Raw genomic sequence first — 10,683 nt, forward strand, 5'->3', positions numbered from 1 at the left:
GGCTCAGAAAAACTAACGCTAGTCAATCGTCACTGGACGCAGCACTTTCTATAAAATACTATGCCTGCATTTCCTTTGCCTCAGAGCTAAGTTTTTTGAAAGTATTATTTATGTTGGAGAATTTTAATATTCAGAAGAGTGACTAAAATAGTTACCTTTAATAGGAATTAATAAGAATTAAACTCAGATGTACAGAACATTTTTGAGTATCCAATCCAAACAGCAACAGAAAGTGATTTTCTTGATATATGTTTTTCTCAGTGAATTGCTTAGTAGTAACATAAAGTGATAATTGAGTTCCATCCCTCTATCATAAATATGCTAAATTCAGTAACAGAATTTTCAAAGTCTAATGTTGATGTCATAAGCAAGCACACACATACATACACACACACACACACACACACACACACATTTCCCAATTAAAAGGAGGGCAATGGAATTGGGAATAAAGTGTATTTTCTTATTAAGGCAAAAAGTACTGTAAATTGTGTCTCTGTGTCAGGTTTTAGCAAGAGTATTTCTTGGCATCTATTTTGTAATGTATGCAAAGGGTATCAGTAAACATTCTCTTGCTTTTTGTCCAGGAAAATAAGTCTCTCCTTCCCTATGCTATTCCCAAACGCAAATGACCATAATTGTTCAGAGGAAGCATCCTGGAACCTGTTAAATTTTAAGTCTTTTTTTCTCACCTCTCATTTACTGCTTAGCTCTCGTTAATCTGATATCCTCCCAAACAATTCATTGAAACCGAACTCAATGGGCTCTTTGGTGTCTTTTTTATTACTAAATTCAATGGACTCTTAATTTCTTAACTTACTGGTCTTTCGAGTGTCTGACATTGCTAGTCATGTTTTTCTTGAAAAAAAAAAAATCCCTTCTAGGCTTCCACATCACCACACATTCATATCCTCTTTCTACTAGTCTGGCATCTTCTTCTTAGCCTTTCAATCTCTTTTTATTTTCTATCTACCCACTCATGCTTTATCATTCCACTCCTCGCTTTCACCAGATTTTAAGATATATTCTGTTTCCTTTCTTTAAAGGCTTATCATTGATATTTCAGCATTCCTAGTGCATATCAAAGTCTAGCATTATTCTATGCCTTTACTCTTTTCTCAGGAAATATATACATCTTAAAGCATCATGAACCTATCTAGCTGTCTTGACCTTATCATGTTATGAATTTTAATCTTATCTCATTTCAAACCCCCCAAAATACTGTTGTTATTGCTATACAGGGTCATGTCTCATTTTGATTCCCAACGTATTTATCATTTATTGTTGTTTATTTTTTCTTACATCTCAGATCTTCCATGTAACATTGCTTTCCTCCTTCCTGAAGTATGTTCTTTAATTTAGTGGTGTAATCTTTTTAACAAAGCAAATCCAAAGTCTCTTCCCTTTTCCCTTCATTATTAAATAAATTTTGCTGAGCATAAAATTATGACAATTATTTATTTTATTACAGTAAAGACATTCTACTGTTTGCTGATTCTCAGTATTACAGAGTTATAGTACAGTCAACTGTCACTTTTTTTAAACATAACTCATCCTTAGCCCTCACTTCTGACTAATTTTAAGCTTTTTTTTTTTTACTGTCATTCTTCTGTTTTTCTCTGATGTGGCTAGTTGAAGATTTATTTATTTATACTGCTTAGGATTTATTGGACCTTTGGATGTTTAATGAATTTTGAAAGTCTTTCAATCACTGTCTTTTTAAATATTGATCTTTCCCAGATTACTTATACTATTTTTTTCTGAGACATAAATTAAACATATTTTAGAACATTGTCCTCCTTTCTCCAGGTCCCTTAACTACTTACATGTTTACAATCCTTTGACTCCAGCTCAAAAAAAGGAAGAAATCAAAGTGTCCTTTTTTTGCTGACAACATGATGTTACACTTTGAAAAATTTAAAACTGGACCACTGCTACTCACCATTAAAAAAAAAAACACTCAGAATGAATTAAAGACTAAAATTTAAGAAGTGAAACCATGAAATATCTTAGAAGAAAACACTGGGAAAATGCTTCAGGATGTTGGGCTAGGCAAAGATTTTGTGACTAATACCTCACAAGCACAGACAACAAAAGCAAAAATTTGAAAAAATGAGATTACGTCAAGCTAAATAGCTTCTTCACAGCAAAGTAGACAATCAACAAGGTGAAAAGACAACCTACAGGATGTGAGAAAAATATTTGCAAACTATTCACATTACAAGGGATTAAAAACCAGAATACATGAAACCCAAGCAACTCAATAGAAAAACAAACAAATAATCTAAACTAAAAACAGGTAAAATATCTGAATAGACATTTCTCAGAATACATACAAATGGCTAACGAGTATATGAAAAATGCTTAACATCACTAATCATCAGAGAAATACAAATTAAAACCACAATGAGATTTTTCTTAACCCTGTTGACGTGACTATTGTCAAAAAGAAAATAACAGATGCCAGGGAGGATATGAAGATAGGGGAATGTTCATACACCATTAGTAGAAAGGTTAATTAGTACAGTCACTATGGAAAACAGTATGTAGATTCCTCAAAAAATTACAAATAGAATTACCATATAATCTGGCAATTCCACTGTTGATTGTGTATTTTTTTTTAAAAGGGATATCATTATATCAAAGAGATGTCTATTTGCTCATGCTTGTTATAGCACTATTCACCATAGACAAAAGATAGAATCAACCTAAGTGCCCAGCAACAGATGAATAGATAAAGAAAATATACACAGTGGAATATTATTTGGTCATTAAAAAGAATGAAATTCTGGTTTTAATACCAACATGAATGGAACTGTAGGATATATGATAAGTGAAATAAGCCAGACATTGAAAGACAGGTGGTGCATGTTCTCACTCATATGTGGGAGCTAAAATAATTGATTTTATGGAGTTAGAAAGTAGAATGATGTCACGTTCTCACTCATAATCGGTCCTTGAACAATTATAATAATATAAGAAAGAGATTGGCAGTAGTGGGAAACTGTCAGGGGAGGGGGGGTGGGATTGGAAGTTGAGGGAAACTTCTAGGGGAATACCTCACTAACAAGGGTACCTGCATAATCGATGTTTGTATACCTAACCCTGAATTTCACCCCACATCTTTATAATTAATAATAATAATAACAATATTTTTTAAAAGAAAGTAGAAAGATGTTTACCAGAGGCTGGAAAGGGTAGTGAGGAGGGAGGATGAAGAAAAGTTGATTAATGGCTATAAAAACTTAGATAAAAGGAATAAATTCTGGTGTTCTTTAACACAGTACAGCAACTACAGTAAATAATAATTGATAGTATATTTCAAAATAGCTAGAAGAGAAGATTTGAAATGTCCCCAACACAAAGAAATAACAAACGCTTAAGGTGGTGGATATACTAAATACCCTGATTTAATCATTATGCATTTTATTTAAATATCACAAAAGCACATCATGTACTCCATAAATATGCACAATTATTGCATATCAATATAAAACAACATTGAATGGAAGAAGTTAGCATGTATATCTAATAACTGATTTAGACATCACTGTTATTCTCAATTCTCTCTAATTTTTCAAATATCTTTGTAACACCATCTAAAATTACAACTATAGGCAGCTTCAATGAATTATTAGAGAAAAGCATTATATGTATTAAATCAATATTGCCACCAAGTTATAGAATTAATAAGGTTTGCTACTGAGAATGGAAGGCTTCCATAAATTGTTCAAGAATTTCTTTGGTATCCTCTTATCCAGATGTGTGTGGTGCTGAGATAAAAACCGTTTTGTAATGTAAGGCATTGGAAAGCAAGTAAATCCAGAGATGAAAAAAATGCTAAAATAGGGCAAAGAGAAAATTAATGTCACAGAGAAATTGTTCTCAAGCCAAGAAAACTTGACTCATAAGAAGAATTCCTTACTATGGGGATTCTTTTATGGGGAGTAGCATTCTTCCCAAATGCAATATCAAATATGTTTGATTAAAAAATTAAGACTGACTTGTTTTTAAAGCTTATAGAGTATTTTAATAGTTTGAAGTTAGATGAAGCCAGGCTCGGTGGCTCAGCCTGTAATCCCGCGCCTTTGGGAGGCTGAGGTGAGTGGATTGCCTGAGCCCGCGGGTTCGAGACCCGCCTGGGCAGCGAGACCTCATCTCTACAAAAAATCAGCGGGCGTGGTAGCGCATGCCTGTAATTCCAGATACTCGGAAGGCTGAGGCGGAAGGATCCCTGGAGCCCAGCAGGTGAGGCTGCGGTGGCCGGGAGAGGCCACTGCACTCCAGTCTGGGCGACAGAGTGAGACTCCAACTCAAAAAAAAATAAAAAAGAAGTTATATGGTTCTGACTTCTCAAGATTTTTCTGATTTTATTTCCCTGGTATTTTAATTAAACCAAAAAATAAGTACCATTTGGTGAGCTTCAGGCTACTTGGGTTTCTGGAGTTATTCAAGGGTCTGTGACTCCAAATGCACAATGAACATTAACTGTAGATTTAATAAATAATGCATTACATACTACAAATGCATTATTCTATTTATAACCCATGAGATTCTGTTTTGGTTAATAAAAATTCAGGGTGGCATTCTGCCATTAAGCATTTTTTCAATCAACACATATCAAAAGCACAATTTCACTCTGGTGGGATCCATCAATTTTTTAGACCATGTAAAGGAATCATCACATATGAAATAGCTAGAAACCATGCCTTCGAAATTGACCATCATATTTCAGTCTATAGTGACACTTTGGTTTCAAATAACCACATTTATCAGACTGTATATCAACACTACTAGTCAATCTCAGCTATATATAATGGCCTATGATAAGCATCAAAGATACAAATTGGTTCAGGATATCGAGAACTGGAGCCAGAAAATTTTCAGCTGTTGACTAAGCCTTTTTTTCTTGTATTCCATAATTAAAAACTCTATTTTTTCTCAAAAGTCTTTTCCTTTTGATTGTATTTACTATCATGTTTAATAGCATTGGCATTCAACTTATATCCTATGCCATGAAGTCATCTTGAATTCTACCACTCCTTAAATAAGTGTTCTTCTAAGAATCTATCTTCATTCCTATCATCACTGCTCCAGTTTTTGCTTTGATTAGTATGCCTCAACTCCTTCCTAAATGAATCTTTGCATCCAACCTATTTCCACTCAGTGCATACTGCATACTTTGACAAAATAGATTTATAAAGTTCCAAACTGATCCCATCATCCACTGTTGAAGTCTTTTAACTACTCCCTTCTACCATTTTTCAATATGGTACACATGAATCTTTATGATCTGGTCACTATCAGCCTTTTAAACATTATATTCCATTTACTTCTTTGTAATTTAGCTATTCCAGATTAGAAGTTTTTATATGTTATCTTGGTTCATACTTGAGATATACATGGTTGGTTCCATTTCAACAACTATACTTTCTACTTCACCTCTCTTACTAGCAGAGTGTCAATTTTGTTCTGATATGCTCTTTCAGAAGATATATGTCAGGAAAGATGACCCCTTCCTTGATTTAATAAAAGTATATCATGATTAATTTAAACCAGGGATTGGCAAACTTTTTCTGTAAAGATACAGAAACTAGATAGTTTAGGCTTTACAAGTCAAAAGAAAAATTCAAGAATTTTATGTAGGTACTTACATAACAAGAGAGAAAGCAAATTTTCATGAATTTGTGTTGACAAATTCAAAATATAATGATAACAATTGAGTAAAATTTGAATATAGATCTTCTAATGAAAAGAATATAAATCCTTTTTGAGAAGATAGTTAAAAGTTACTTTTCCTATTATCAACTCATTTGCAAATATTTATTTGTAAAATCTCATGGTCATATTTGACCCAGACCTGGTTCTAAATAAATCATCATGCTTTCCTTTTGCCAACAATTATTTTAGGCATGGGCATGTTACCCATTCCTATACAATGGAATCAAAGAAAAAATCTATCTGATGCTTCTGGGAAAGCAGAGACTTATGACTGAAAAGAGGCCACTAAAGAAAAGGAACCTGTGGATATGATGTGTTTACATGTGACACTCCAAGCTATTGCTGCTATCTTGTCATCTTCAAAGACACTGCTAACCTACTGAGAAGAACAAAGTAGATGGAAAAGACATGGAACATGAAGAAGTTGCTGTGCAGTTGAATAAACTAACTCTCTGAGAGAATGCAGAATAGACGGGAAGTTTGAAGAGATATGAACAATGACCTATGAATCACTTCTGATGCTGGAAGTGAATAATGACATGCCCTGTCCCTTAGCTTTGTTTGTAATATTTGAGGTTAACAGATCCATTGCCTAGATCACTAGTCACTGTGACATTATACTGGCAACTCCAGTGTTTTCGTCTTTACCAACATCTTCTTTGTTGTCATAGGAGTCTGCTCTATCTTTCTTACCTTCCTTTCTTAAAATAAAGATATTTAGAAGTTTCTAAGTCTGAACTGTTGGTATGGTCTGAGTAACGCTTGGCTGCTCTCCCTTGATACCAATAAATCAAAGGGGCAGGGAACTGATAGAAAGAGGTTTATTTCTGAATTTGAATCCAGAGAGTAGAGAGGGCTTTTCACCTCTTTCAAATGGTTCTGCTCCCGATTCAGGCATCACAGTCCACTTTTATAAGTCCAGAGTTGTTGGTGCCTAGACCTTAGCCACATGACCAACAAAGCATTGTGTAGAATTTAAGTTACAGCCGCATTTTATCTATAATGACATTTTATGGTTCAGACTTTCTGCTGTTGGTTACCAGAGGTATCTCACAACTTTTATCAGTAATGTCCCGCAGAAGCATTAATCAAGCTTGTCATAGAGTAAAGGGAGTTTACAAAGCCTAATACATCATGCATTACACAAAAGTTATACAAATTACAAAACTAAGGATTACATTGATACTATACTATTCAAACCTATGACTACTAAGAAAAGGGAGTAAATGGGGACTTACATCTTTCAGTTGATTGGACATAGTCTGCAGGGAAGTGAAGGATCCCCTGAAGCTACTTACTGGGAGTGCATAGGAGATAAGGGGACTCTCAGAAATTGTGCTCAGGAATATGTCTCTCAGTTTATTGAGCATGGTCTGCAGGGAAGTTAAGGATCCCTTGAGGTTTCTCACTGGGAGTGCACAGGAGATAAGGGGAAAGCATACCTTTTATTAGCTCTCAGGAATATTGTTCAGGAATTTACAGGAATGCTTAAACCCTTGCCATGCCTTTCTCTAGGGTCTGTGGCAATATGGACAGACATTAACGGGTCTCTGTATTAATGTCATCCTTCTTCAGATATAATGTTACCAGACAATCATCTGTTTGTTGTTGCATGACTTTCTATGCTTCTTATCTCAGAAAGTCTGCAAGACTTATTCTGAAGCCCTTAGCAAGGTGACTAGTGTATGTTTTGTCTGGCTACTAATGAATCGCCAGTTGTGCCTAGCGTTACCACAAACCATGTTCTGAATACCAGTAATAAGCCACACTTCCCTTCCAACATTGAAAGGCATCTTGAGATCAGCTGTTCAGAGTTTGCTCTAACCACCTTGAGGGAGGAGAAAGAGGCAGGGTGGCAGCCATGAGAGGAAATGGAGTGGTAATTTGCATAACTATTAGAATGCTTTGGCCTCTCACATTGCCCTAACTCACTGAACAAAGAGTTACTACTGAAGTATCAGATTACAAATGAGATTATCTTCACACATTCCCTGAATAATAATTTTTTTTTTTACAATGCATAGACAATATGCATCAACTTTTCTCAAAAAATATTATCATTTTCCAAATGTCACCAACATCAGGGGAATATATCATTCTCCATTGCTTGGTGATGTTGAAAAGTATCTGCATATAAAGTATTTGGAGCAATTAAACATTTTTAACAATGTGATTTTTCTTAAAAATAAATCTTTCTAAAACCCGAAACCCACAGGTCATAAGAGAGAAGATAGACAAGTGGGACCTTATTAAACTGACAAGCTTCTGCAAGGCCAAAGAAACCATCAAGAGAGCAGGGAGACAGCCTACAGACTGGGAAAAAGTATTTACCAACACCAGGTCTGACAAAGGCTTAATATCCTGGATCTACAAGGAACTCAAACGTATTGAAAAGAAAAAAACAAACAACCCCATTATAAAATGGGCAAAAGATATGGACAGACACTTCACAAAAGAGGACATCCGAGCAGCCAACAAACACATGAAGAAATGTTCAACCTCACTAATCATCAGGGAGAGGCAAATCAAAACCACACTGAGATACCACCTAACTCCAGTCAGAATGGCAATTATCAACAACTCAAAAAATAACAGCTGCTGGAGAGGGTGTGGCGAAAAGGGAACACTTCTACACTGTTGGTGGGAGTGTAAACTAGTGCAACCACTGTGGAAAGCAGTGTGGTGATTCCTAAAAGCTCTAAATAGCAACCTCCCATATGACCCTGCAATCCCCCTACTGGGAATATACCCTGAAGAACTCAAATCACTCTATAAAAAAGATACCTGCACACGTATGTTTATTGTAGCGTTGTTCACAATAGCAAGAACCTGAAAACAACCATGCTGCCCATCAAAAGAGGACTGGATTAAAAAAATGTGGTACATATACACGATGGAATACTATGCAGCCATAAAGAAGAACAAAATCATGAATTTCACAGCAACCTGGATGGAACTAGAGTCTATAATACTGAGTGAACTCTCACAGAAACAAAGATCCGAGTATCACATGTTCTCACTCATATAATGGACCTTGAACATCCAATGTAATTCTATAAGAAAATGACGGACGGTACTGGGAAACTATGGTGGGGGAGGGAGATAGGATTAACAGTAGCAAATATCTGTCTGGGGATGGGGAACACCTCTTATCAACAGGGTGCCTGAATGAAACATAGTTGTATACCTAACCCTTAACTGTACCCCATAAAACCATAATAAAAAATATTGAACAAAAAGGAAAAGAAAAAAAAATTCACCACATATTTTACAGTCCAGTAGACAAGATATGTTGTATTTCTCTGCTAGTAACTTCATATTCTACCTAAATGTGTAGACAAGAGGCTTAATGCATTATAAAATATTATGAAAAGACATTAAGATTGATTCAAATTCAAAGAAACACACACAAGACGACTTCTCTGCCATCTTTCACCCTCTGCAACTCGTTATTTATATATAAATATAAATGATAAAAACATATATGTTTTATTCTAAAGATGTGGGGTACAAGTCAGGATTAGGTACACAAATATATCTTAAATAAGGAAAAAATAAATAAAATACATCTTAAAAATATAAAATATTTCTTAAAATATTTTCTTTAAAAATCGCAGTAATATTTTCTTTAAAATATTTCTTTAAAAAATTCAACCTCTCAGTATTTAATCAGAGTCAAATAAGGAAGAATGATTTCTGTACAGAACTTTTACTCTTAGCAGCAGAGTTTGTCTTCTTGCTCAGAAACTTCCAATGTCTTCCGATTACTACAAATGTTTTCGTCTGGGATTTGACTGCCTTTGGCAACTAGCCATAATCTAATTTGAGCCTATTTTCCTTTGCTCCCTACAGATCTATGTGCTCAACTATTACTGCTTATCTTCTGTGAAATGTTCATCATGCATTCAAAACTCAACTTGTACAAAACTTTATTTTCCCCAAATTTATTTTTCTTCTTATTATCATGTCTCAGTGAGTTAAAGTCACTGATTAGCAAGCTATTCAAAATACTTTAAAATAATAGTAGTTTAGTTGAGGATGTTAACATTATTTCATTTGTGTTAGGGTTCCACAGGGTGAGGGTGGAGAGGCAAGGGGAGAGAGGCACGCAGCACTGACAGGGCTGGCAAGCCAGAGGTGTGCGCTGGGAACCCAGAGATCCAAGTAAATTGCAAAGAATTGCAACACACAGAGGTGAAAGAAGGTAAGATTTTTTTTTTTTTTTTTAGTTTTAGAGTCTCACTCTGTCGCCCAGACCGGAGTGCAGTGGTCGCTCCCGGCCACTGCAGCCTTCCCTGCTGGGCTCTGGTGATCCTTCTGCCTCAGCCTTCCAAGTAGCTGGAATTACAGGTGCGCACTACCATGCCCAGCTAATTTTTTGATTTATTGTAGAGATGAAGTCTCACCAAGTTGGCTGGGCGGTCTAGAACCCGCAGGCTCAGGCAATCCACTCACCTCGGCCTCCCAAAGCGCGGGATTACGGGCTGAGCCACTGAGCCCAGCCGAAGATAAGATTTATTTAAGGAAAGTTCACCTCCCACAGACAAGGCGTGGGTCTACTCTCTAGGTGAGTGTGGCCTCCTAGCCCCCCAGAGTCCTGGCTTAAATCCTTCTCTTGGAGATGTTGCACATGACTGCCGTGACTGCTGTGACTTCCTTATCGACCACCTGTGGATGTCTTGGAGAACCTGTGACACAGAGAGCCATTAATGTCCGCCCACATCATCATAGCCCCTAGAGAAAGGCGTGACAAGGCTTCTAATTCTCCTGCACCTTCCCAAACGACATTCCTTAGAGCTATTGGAGGGTGTACCTCCCCTTATCTCCTAGGCATTCCCAGTGGGTAGCTTCGGGGGAACCTTGGCTTCCCTGTGGATTGTCCCCAATTTACTGGAAGATCGAATCCCCACCTGTCTCCCTCTGAGCGATTATAACTTTTGTAATTACAAGTTTCATGACTTT

The sequence above is a fragment of the Carlito syrichta genome, unplaced genomic scaffold (assembly GCF_000164805.1).
Source record: "Carlito syrichta isolate Samal-C Ts95f unplaced genomic scaffold, Tarsius_syrichta-2.0.1 Scaffold138565, whole genome shotgun sequence".
In the NCBI taxonomy this organism is placed as follows: Eukaryota; Metazoa; Chordata; class Mammalia; order Primates; family Tarsiidae; genus Carlito; species Carlito syrichta.